Below are 10,901 nucleotides of genomic sequence, written 5' to 3'. Positions count from 1 at the left end.
CCCCTTTAATCCCCCGAGTGTCAAAAACATGCAGTCTCAGATCAGACTATACGATCACAACATCTATCATCGACCTTCGGCATAGGATGCTCTGGTACCACGTACACGACGTACGCATCCTTATGTTAGAACATGGTGTGTGTTATAGAAAATCAATGACCAGAACAGAAGTTCCTAAAAAATAACCGCTTGGGTTTAGAACAGGGAGGCAGATCCTTCCAATCATGCCTCTCCAGGTGTATCCATCATTGGCGTTGAAGTGTACCAGCATAACTTTGGAGACCCCTACTGGTGCCCCATGCAGGACTCCGTTCAGGGTCTTTAAGAAGGCAGAATACTCCAAACTGCTTTTGGGTGCATATGCACAAACAACAGTCAGAATCCCTCAACCATAGGAGGCACCCTCTTGTCCACCGGGGTAACCTTCAAGACTGTTGCGCTCAGCCAGTGGTTTGTGAGTATCCCCACACCTGCCTGGCGCCTCACACCCTGTTTGTGGAGGTAAACCCTACCAGATCTAACAGGCAGGGCTCCACCTCCGGCACAAGCTCCAGCTCCTTCCCTCAAAGAAAGTTGACCTTTCACACCCCGCGAGCCAACCTCTGCTCCCCGGGTCTGGTCCATTGAGGCCCCTGACCTTTACTGCCACCTGTGTAGCATCGCACCCGACCCCAGTGGCACCTCAGATTTGAACTTAAGTACAGTACTTGAGTATAGTACCCTGTATGATACATTATTTGCTGCATTTGTTGTGTTCTGCAGTCTGAATAAAGGTCTAAACATGTGTAGACCCTCAGGTTTGGCCCTTGACTCTGCATATCTGTATATAAAGGTCAGAGGTCACCAGCTGTAAAAAGATGCAGATGATGTAATGGTGTTTGTGTGTCATGAGCTGCAGTTTGGACTCTGTGGACTGGCTGGTCTTAATGAAGGCTGAATAACAAGCTGCTCTCAGGTGACCTCATTAACACAGCTGATCGCCTCACTCACACTGACCACACACACACACACACACACACACACACACACACACACACACACACACACAAGGGACTCACTACTGAGGGTGCTGCCATCAAGCCCAGCAATGTCTGGACCATGTGACCTTGTTGGTTTGTTCATTTCTTTATTTGTTATTCCTTTATCATGAATGCTGTTTTCTTTATTTTCTTACATGTATTTATTTTTTACCAGACAGTACCATTCACAGGTTTGGACACGGTATCATGTGTGTATGTTGTTTTTCATTTCTTAATTCTCTTAGTGTGTAAAAATGTTTGTGTGTAAAAAGTCTAATAAAATATTGTTTCGGAAAATATGTTTTCTATCATTTTATTCGTAGAATTCTTAATTTTTTTTCAGATGCTTTTGTGACTGTTACCTGATCAGTGTCATGAGCTGATCAATATATTTGATTATCAGTCCCTCCGGCAGTTCAGCACCCTCTTCACCTGTACGAGCACCAGCTTCATCTTCAGTCCGTAGATCAACGGGTTCAATACGGTCTGGACCACCACAATCAGGACGGAGCTGGTGATGGAGGCTCTCCCGGCCTGCAGTCGGCGCTGCAGCAGCTCTACAGTCATGCTGACAGAATAGTTGATGAAGACAATCAGGTGAGGCAGACAGGTGTGCAGCGCTTTGTTGCTGAAGGAAGGCGAGCGCTGCAGACAGATGGAGAGGATCCTGCCGTAGGCGAAAAGCACGAAGGCGATGGGCAGGAAGACTAAGACCACGGAGATTAGCAGTCCGTACATGTCGCTCAGCATCGCCTTGCCGCAGCTCAGCCTGACGAAGCTGTACATGTCGCAGTAGATCCTGTAAAGCCGTGTGTGACAGAGCGGTAAGCGGCTGGCAAGCAGCGCGGCACCACCCACCAGAGCAGCAGGTATCAGCCAGCACAGCAGGAGCAGCACCACCACCCTGGTAGGAGACAACAATGCGGCGTACCGCAGCGGCTGGCAGATGGACAGGTAGCGGTCGAAGGCCATGGCCGACAGCAACAGGAAGCTGGAGCCGCCCAGAGAGTACAACATGAAGGCCTGATACAGACATGTGGACCGGGACACCTGCACAAATCTGCCGCCGGACAGCAGGTCGGACAGAAGTTTGGGATAAACTGCAGTGCTGCCTGCGAGAGAGTTCAGCAGAACAGCCGCCACAAAGGCGAACATCGGCTGACGAAGACTTGGCTGCGAACAGATCAGATAAACCACCAGAGAGTCACTGAACAACACAAAGAGATACACCAATAAAAACAACAAGAAGAAGAGTGAACTGTGGCTAGACAGCTGCACAAAACCGTCCAGCGTCAGCGACGTCACAGAGGTCACGTTAAACTCTGCTGACGTCATGAGGAGACAGAAACAACAAGGAACTGATTCACTTCGGATCAAGAACCAGATCAATGAGTTCATGAAGGGAATTTACCTGATTACACAACAACATTCATTTACAGGACATTGATATAAGGAGCAATAATGTGGCATTCATATATAAAATATTAATATATCATACATTAATAAAACATTAATTTAAGCCTATGAATGTCCTCATTCGTCCAGGTCATCCTTATCCTCAAAGCAATTTCAGTCAAAAACAACTGGACTGGTTGTTTGTCTAGGAAGACGTTTCACCTCTCATCCAAGAGGCTTCATCAGTTCATCTACGCATCTGACCAGGCTGGGACTGGACCAGGACCAGGACCAGGCTGGGACTGGACCAGGACCAGGACCAGGACCAGGACCAGGCTGGGACTGGTCCGACGCACCCACCAGCTCACAGGCCCAAGGGGAAGAGCGCAAGCACCTGAGAGGGGACCGCACAACCTGTGGCTCCCCCAGCTGGACCTTTGTGAAAACTGCAGCTGCTTCCAAAAAGTAAACCAAAGTGGTTGAGAGAGAAAAAGATAACAAGAGAAACAACGTAGTCCTCCCGTATGTGGCTGGGGTATCAGAGAAACTCAGGAGGATCTCCAACAAACACTGCATCCCTGTGTGTTTCTAACCCAGTAACACACTCAGACAGACGAGTACATCCTAAATCACAGAACACCACACACCCACAAGAGCAACCTGGTTTATGCTGTTAATGCAAAGAGGAATGCAAAGATCTCTACACTGGAGAAACAAAACAACCACTGCATAAACGCACGGCCCGACACAGGAGAGCTCCTCAGGCCCGGACTCTGCTGCCCACTCACATCTCAAGGAGACAACAATGTTCACATCCTGGACAGAGAGGACAGCTGGTTTGAAAGAGAAGGGAAAGAAGCCTTCAATGCAAAAGTAGACAAACCATCGCTAAACATGTGTGCGAGACTCAATAAAGCACTAACAAGATCCAAACCCACTTCCCAGCAACGAATGTCCAACTAATGAAGGCACTTGGAGCACAAAGGGTTCCCGTGCATCATCGGCCTTGTTAAAGGTTAAATACCTAAATCTCAACCAGTTAGTTGAACCAGTCCCAGCCTGGTCCTGGTCCTGGTCCTGCTCCTGGTTAAGGTCCAGTCCCAGCCTGGTCAGATGCGTACATGAACTGATGAAGCCGATGATGCTTTGGGGATTAATGTTAAGAGTAATATATGGCACTTCAATATGTTATTCATTAAAAGAACATTAATATAAAGAACATTGATATTAGAACATATGATCCGTTTATGCATCATACATCAGCTAAAGAACATTAATATTATCTAAAATATATAAAACATTCACATATAATTCATTAAAAGAACATTAATATAAAGAACAGTAATATACCATTCATTAAACTAATATTAATGTAAAAATACACAATGCCTTTATATATCATTCATAGGTTATAGAACATTCACATTATCAGCAATATATAAAACATTCATATCTGTAGAGAAAATGCATCGTAATCAGACAGAAACATCATCACACTGAACATGAAACATGAAGAGAAGCAGATCTGCGATCACCTACTTTTATCTCACTGACCTTCGTCCTCTGTGGAGCTCATTAAACAACAACAGCAGCATCACTGTCGTCCCCACTGTCAGAGGACACTTCTACCAAGTTCTTGTTAACTTTTACAGAGGAGCAATCTGATGTAACACCCTTTCAAAATACTGTTTCCAGGTCCAACAACTTCCGAACCTGTGAAACTTTTAAGATCACTTCCTGCTTTTCGTTGACAGGAAAGCAGGAAAATGACAATTCTGTTGTTTTTATTAAACTCTAATCTGTTCAAACAACAGGGAACGCAGCACCGCCATTGCCGGCGTGCTCGAACCTGTCGTTGACGTCCTTCAGGACTCGGCTCACAGCAGGGATGAAAAGATAGCATGTATCCATTGAAGTAGTAAAGCACAGCTGATAGCTACAAACAAGTAAAAGACACATATTAACACAACTTACCTGGAATTTTGACTTCCTTCGTTGACCGAGGCCCATGCTTGCTCCTTCTTAACTTGATCCCTGTAAAATATAAATAGGGGACCGTTCAGCTCCAGGTGCCCGCAGAACGCCACGAAGATCCTCTCCTCCATGTCTTTCCACCCAAACAACAGTACTGAGAATCTCAACGCTGATTGTCTAACTAACGTTAACTTTGACCAGTCGAGTCTAGATGGTAACCCAAGATTTGTGAAAGTGTTGCAAGGTTAAGATTAGGCATTAATCATGAATGATTAAGGTTAGAGGGTTAAACATTGAACTAGAATGATTAAGGTTAGTAGAGGTGGTTGGGAAGCTTGTCCCGTGAGTTGCAAGTTTTCACAAATGTAAGGTTTTGATCGAGACACGACTACATTGACCTCCTCACAGTGAATTTCAACTCATTAAAGTTAATTGTAACATTTCTGTTGCCTAAAAATGTCTTGATCAGCATTCGGTGTTAACAGAAGACCAGCTGGTAACTTAAAGGAAACTTTGTTGATTTTCAACCGGCTCTGTGTATCTTACCTGGAAAAAGTCCACTAGGTGACTTGCTCATCACTCATCTTCAACTGCGTCACTTAGGGTAAGGACTCGTTCCCTACCCAGAGGAAGAATCCCATTGGCTTCCTGCTGAGAGCCATGGCCTCAGATTTAGAAGTGCTGATCCTCATCCCAGCTGCTTCACACTCGGCTGCGAACCAATCCAGTGAGTGCCAAAGGTCACTGACCGACGATGCCATCAGGACCACATCATCTGCAAAAAGCGGAGAGTAGAACACCGGCGAACTGAACTGCAACCACTCCTCACCATGACTACGTCTTGATATCCTGTGAATGAAAAACACAAACAGGATTGTTAACAAAGTGCAGCCCTGGCAGAGGCCAACCCCCACCGTGAACGGTTGACAGAAACATCTACTGTTGCACAACCTTGGACACATCATCAGTGTTGTTTCCTGGGATCTCTGGGTGTTTTGGGTCTTACAACCAACACCCTCCTCAAGGCGACCCATCCGAGGCTGATCAGATCCCGGCCTGTGTCCAAGTGGCATTCTACTGCCCCCACTGCTCTCCCCTCTTCAGCCAGAGCCATCCGGAGGCTCTCTCTGCTGTCCCCACGTTGTTGCCCATCTCTCTCCTTCGGTTGGCACCTGTTATGCCCAGTGTGCCATAGACCTTGCTCAAGGAGTGACTGGCAAAACCCCGACTGCCCACCTCCACTGGCATACACCTGGTCCTCCAACCGTTCCTCTTCTTCTTCCACCAGCTCTTCGTACTTTTCCCTCTTTGTTTCATGAGCCTCCTCCATCCTCTCCTCCCAGGGAACTGTTAGCTCCAGCAAGATGAGTTGTTTTGTGGCCTCTGAGACCAAGATGATGTCAGGTCGAATTTGACTTACTGCCAAGAATCGGGACACAGTTCTTGCTTTGAGTGTAAAGAGATTGGATGGCCCTGAGAAGTGACCCCCTCACCCCATACTCTTGCAGTGACTCCCACAGTATCGTCCGGGGGACCAATCATAGGCCTTCTCCAGATCCAAAAAACACATGTCGACTGGATTGGCATACTCCCAAGCCCCCTCCAGGAACTCCGATAATTAAGGTTGGGAAGTTATCTTTGCAAGAGTTAAGAGCTGATCCATTGTTCAACGTCCAGGACAGACTCCGCATTGTTCCTCTTCAATCTGAAGTTCGACTATAGGTTGAACTCTCCTTTCCAGCCCCTTGGAGTAGACTTTACCAGTAAGGCTGAGTAGTGTGGTACCCCTGGCTGGCACAAACTCTCAGGTCCCCCTTTTTGAACAAGGGAACCACTAACCCGGTCGACAAAGACAGCCCCTGTCCACCAAAAGTTTTCAGCAATTTTGGATGGATCTCATCTTTCCCCAGGGCTTTGCCATTGTGGAGTTGTTTGACTACCTCAGTGACTTCTGACAGGGATACTGACAATGATCCCCCATCAGCCTCCAGCTCTGCCTCTACAATAGAGGGTGTGTTACTCGGATTCAGGAGTTCCTTTTCCCGATTCTCCCTCCTAAGGTGCTGAACGGTTTTCCAGAAGCACCGTGGTGCCGACCAAATTTTCTTCTCTTACACCTGCTGCTTTGCCTCTAAAATGGAAAAGGCTGCAGCCCTTTAGGCCTGTTGGTACCATTTAAACGCCCCTGGAGTCTTCGGGGATAACATATCCAGATGTTCCCAGTTCACCTTCACTACATGTTTGGGCTTACCAGGTCTTTCAAGAATATTGCCCCATCTTCTGATCCAACTCATCACAAGATTGTGATCTGTTGACAGCTCCACCCCCTTCACCCGAGTGTCCAAAACATGCAGTCTCAGATCAGACTATACGATCACAACATCTATCATCGACCTTCAATAGGATGCTCTGGTACCACGTACACTTATGAGCATCCTTATGTTAGAACATGGTGTGTGTTTTGGAAAATCAATGACCAGAACAGAAGTTACTGAAAAATAACCGCTTGGGTTTAGAACAGGGAGGCAGATCCTCCCAATCATGCCTCTCCAGGTGTCGCCATCGTTGACGTTGAAATTTCCCAGCATAACTGTGGAGACCCCGACTGGTGCCCCATGCAGGACTCCATTCAGGGTCTTTAAGAAGGCAGAACACTCCAAACTGCTTTTGGGTGCATATGCACAAACAACAGTCAGAATCCCTCAACCATAGGAGGCACCCTCTTCTCCACCGGGCTAACCTTCAAGACTGTTGCGCTCAGCCAGGGGTTTGTGATTATCCCCACACCTGCCAGGCGCCTCACACCCTGTTTGTGGAGGTAAACCCTACCAGATCTAACAGGCAGGGCTCCACCTCCGGCACAAGCTCCAGCTCCTTCCCTAAAAGAAAGCTGACCTTCCACATCCCCAGAGCCAACCTCTACTCCCCAGGTCTGGTCCATCGAGGCCCCTGACCTTTACTGCCACCTGTGTAGCATCGCACCCGACCCCAGTGGCACCTCAGTTTTGAACTTAAGTACAGTACTTGAGTAAACGTACTCTGTATGATACATTATTTGCTGCATGTGTGTTCTGCAGTTTGAATAAAGGTCTAAACATGTGTAGACCCTCAGGTTTGGCCCCTGACTCTGTATATCAGATATCATAAAGGTCAGAGGTCACCAGCTGTAAAAAAATGCAGATGATGTAATGGTGTTTGCGAGTCATGAGCTGCAGTTTGGACTCTGTGGACTGGCTGGTCTTAATGAAGGCTGAATAACAAGCTGCTCTCAGGAGACCTCATTAACACAGCTGATCGCCTCACTCACACTGACCCCCCCCCCCCCCCCCACACACACACACACAAACACACACACACACACACAACTTGGATGACAAATCTGCCCGTATACCGGCGACAGAAGGTCCACTCGGGATGGCAGTTGCCACCGGTGACCCCTGTGTCAGCTGAATCGGGTCTGGAAAGCACGGCCTTCCTGGCCAAATGGAGCAACCAGCAGAATAATGCAATAGCCCTCGCTGACCCTCTGGAGAACTTGAGGGATCAGGGGGAGAGTTGGGAAAAGTGTATAGAAGGCCATTCGACCACTCTAGAAATTTCCACCCTGGTGATTTATATGATATACTACAGAGGTGCCGTCTGTTCTCACCGGCAGGTGCTTGTGATGTATGAACGGCAACAAACCCCTAAGAGCAAGATAGAGGGCCCTAAGTTAGGCACACATTTATATGTTTTGATGATCAATGGGGCTTCCACAAAGAAAGTCCCTCTCCGTCCAGGGAATCAGGGCCTGCAGAACTGTGTCACAAGCAGCCTCATCCTCCCATGTTTTTCCAGACGGAGATGAAAGGGGTTAAACCAACACTTCATTGGATGTGCCCTCAGCAGACCCAAGGGACTCACTACTGAGGGTGCTGCCATCAAGCCCAGCAATGTCTGGACCATGTGACCTTGTTGGTTTGTTCATTTCTTTGTTATTTGATATTCCTTTATCATGAATGCTGTTTTCTTTCTTTTTTTAAATGTATTTATTTTTTACCAGACAGTACCATTCACAGGTTTGGACACGCTTTCATGTGTTTATGTTGTTTTTCATTTCTTAATTCTCTTAGTGTGTAAAAATGTTTGTGTGTAAAAAGTCTAATAAAATATTGTTTCGGAAAATATGTTTTCTATCATTTTATTCGTAGAATTCCTAATTTTTTCTGATGCTTTTGTGACTGTTACCTGATCAGTGTCATGAGCTGATCAATATATTTGATTATCAGTCCCTCCGGCAGCTCAGCACCCTCTTCACCTGTACGAGCACCAGCTTCATCTTCAGTCCGTAGATCACCGGGTTCAACGTGGTCTGGACCACCACAACCAGGACGGAGCTGGTGATGGAGGCGCTCCCGGGCTGCAGTCGGCGCTGCAGCAGCTCTACAGCGCTGCCGATGGAGTAGTTGGCAAAGACAATCAGGTGAGGCAGACAGGTGCGCAGCGCTTTGTTGCTGAAGGACGGTGAGCGCTGCAGACAGATGGAGAGGATCCTGCCGTAGGTGAAGAGCACGAAGGCGATGGGCAGGAAGATTAAGACCACGGAGATAAGCAGTCCGTACATGTCAATCAGCATTGCCTTGCCACAGCTCAGGCTGATGAAGCTGTACATGTCGCAGTAGATCCTGTGAAGCTGTGTGTGGCAGAGCGGTAAGCGGCTGGCAAGCAGCGTGGCACCACCCACCAGAGCAGCAGGTATCAGCCAGCACAGCAGGAGCAGCACCACCACCCTGGTAGGAGACAACAATGCGGCGTACCGCAGCGGCCGGCAGATGGACAGGTAGCGGTCAAAGGCCATGGCTGACAGCAGCAGGAAGCCGGAACCGCCCAGAGAGTACAACATGAAGGCCTGATACAGACATGGGGTCCTGGACACCTGCACAAAGCTGCTGCCTGACAGCAGGTCGGACAGAAGTTTTGGATAAACCACAGTGCTGCCTGCCAGAGAGTTCAGCAGAACCGCCGCCACGAAGGCGAACATCGGCAGACGAAGACTTGGCTGCGAACAGATGAGATAAACCACCAGAGAGTCACTGAACAACACAAAGAGATACACCAATAAAAACAAGAAGAAGAAGAGTGAACTGTGGCCAGACAGCTGCACAAAACCGTCCAGCGTCAGTGACGTCACAGAGGTCACGTTAAACTCTGCTGACGTCATGAGGAGACGGAAACAACAAGGAACTGATTCACTGCAGATCCAGAACCAGATCAATGAGTTCATGAAGGGAATTTACCTGATTACACAACAACATTCATTTACAGGACATTGATATAAGGAACAATAATGTGGCATTCATATACAAAATATTAATATATCATACATTAATAAAACATTAATATAAGCCTATGAATGTCCTCATTCGTCCAGGTCATCCTTATCCTCAAAGCAATTTCAGTCAAAAACAACTGGACTGGTTGTTTGTCTAGGAAGACGTTTCACCTCTTATCCAAGAGGCTTCATCAGTTCATGTACGCATTTGACCAGGACCAGGACCAGGCTGGGACTGGTCCGACCGGCCCACCAGCTCACAGGCCCAAAGGGTAGAACGCAAGCACCTGAGAGGGGACCGCACAACCTTTGGCTCCCCCAGCTGGACCTTTGTGAAAACTGCAGCTGCTTCCAGAAAGAAAAACAAAGTGGTTCAGAGAGAAAAAGAAAACAAGAGAAACAACGTAGTCCTCCCGTATGTGGCTGGGGTATCAGAGAAACTCAGGAGGATCTTCAACAAACACTGCATCCCTGTGTTTTTCAAACCCAGTAACACACTCAGACAGAGACTAGTACATCGCAAATCACAGAACACCACACACCCACAAGAGCAATCTGGGTTATGCTGTTAATGCAACGAGGAATGCAAAGATCTCTACACTGGAGAAACAAAACAACCACTGCATAAACGCACGGCCCAACACAGGGGAGCTCACTCCTCAGGCCTGGACTCTGCTGCCCACTCACATCTCAAGGAGACAACAATGTCCACATCCTGGACTGAGAGGAGAGAGGGTTTGAAAGAGGAGTAAAGGAGCATCTATGCAAAAGTAGAGAAACCATAGCTAAACAGAGACTCAATAGAGCACTAACAAAGTCCAAACCTACTTCCCACCAACGACTGTCCCTCTAACGACGGTCAGACAGTCACAGATCGACGGCCTTGTGAGAGGTTAAATACCTGGATCTCTACACCAGTTAGTTGGACCAGTCCCAGCCTGGTCCTGGTCCTGCTCCTGGTCAAGGTCCAGTCCCAGCCTGGTCCTGGTCCTGCTCCTGGTCAAGGTCCAGTCCCAACCTGGTCAGATGCGTACATGAACTGATGAAGCTGATGATGCTTTGGGGATTAATATTAAGAGTAATATATGGCTGTTCAATATGTTATTCATTAAAAGAACATTAATATAAAGAACATTGATATTAGAATATATGATCAGTTTATGCATCATACATCAGCTAAAGAACATTAATATTATCTAAAA

This window comes from Echiichthys vipera (genome assembly GCF_963691815.1).
Source record: "Echiichthys vipera genome assembly, chromosome: 10".
In the NCBI taxonomy this organism is placed as follows: domain Eukaryota; kingdom Metazoa; phylum Chordata; class Actinopteri; order Perciformes; family Trachinidae; genus Echiichthys; species Echiichthys vipera.
This window is presented reverse-complemented; position numbering follows the sequence as displayed.